This window comes from Carassius carassius, chromosome 8, assembly GCF_963082965.1.
Source record: "Carassius carassius chromosome 8, fCarCar2.1, whole genome shotgun sequence".
NCBI lineage: Eukaryota > Metazoa > Chordata > Actinopteri > Cypriniformes > Cyprinidae > Carassius > Carassius carassius.
Genome location: NC_081762.1, coordinates 19547686 through 19549118, shown reverse-complemented (window position 1 = coordinate 19549118; position 1433 = coordinate 19547686).

The window sequence follows — 1433 nt, the reverse complement described above, 5'->3', positions numbered from 1 at the left end:
CCGCTGTTCTCACGCTCCTTTGTAGCCTGGTGTGGAGTACTTTTATTAAAACCTTTTTGCCTTTGTAGCCCTGGTGACTTATATTAATTTGATGTGTATTTCATGGTAATGGGGATGCATTGTCTGGCAGCTGTTTGAGGTCTTGCTGAAACAGTCTGATTGGAAGTGTATGATCAAAGTGGGGAGCGTCTCCTCATTATTATTTTCCACTCTTTCTGTCTCTAGCACTGTAGAGCTAACAAAGTGCTCTTCCTTCCCATGATCCTTATTCTGTGTTCAGTGTCATCCTGAGTGGAAGAACTAACTTCCAAATAAACACAGAGCCCAAATGAATGCATTTAATGGCCTAAACACGCACAGACTGATGGATGTGCGCACAATAAATCTGAGATTTATTGTTTCATGCAAACAAGCGTATATTTATGCATGTATATTTAAGAAACATCACGTACAAATGAAAATACCCACATGTGTACAGCAACACATATGTACAGAGATTCAATATCATTAATATCGAGTTCACTTTAGAGGATGTGAGCCTCTGATTAACACACACACAAAATGTATCACATCATTTAGCTTTCATTTCATGTAAGTCAAAGCAATTATTTTGGCTTGAAGTCAATATTAAATCAAATTGACTAAATTTGCTTACTAATACTCATTTGTGAACTGATTTTGATTCATCAGCTGACTTTGGCTGATGTTACCCTCCCCTCACACAGTTTTGTGTGTGTGTGTGTGTGTTTCTTTTTTAATTCATTGAACAATAACAGATTCAACTACCATTTAAAGTTTGGGTTGTTTTTGAAAAAAATCTCATTTTAATCAAGGCTGCATTTATTTGATCAAAAATGCTGTAAAAACAGTGGTTGCAATATATATATATATAGATACATTTAAATACACAAATTTAGTTGACTAACTCTGTAAAAAAATTGCGAAATTTATTTTTCAGCATCATTACTCTAGTCTTCAGTGTCACTTGATCCTTCAGAAATCATAATAATTTGCTACTCAAGAAACATAAAATTTTTACAATCAATAATATTTTTCATTATTATTCACCATGTGCATATATTGAATAAATAGACAATTATTACATTTAAAGAGTGCAAGAATAAGTTCGAAAGGTTTGTAAAACATTCCATAAATTTTCACTCATGTTTCAGACAGCAAGATATGTTGTATATATTTTATTGCACAGCACAAAAGAAGAATCTGCTTGTGTGTTTTGAGTGTAAGTGTGCATAATGTGTTTTTGTGTGTGACAGTGCTGTCTAGACTGTGTCCACTCTTCATTTGTTTGTCCAGCATCCACAGGTGGTATGAATGACCTTTCATCTGTTTCCCTTTTCGTTTCTTTATTTTCCACTCCCACTCTTCATAATACCATTAACCTGTCCGTCCTCAAAAGGATCACTGTAATTTAC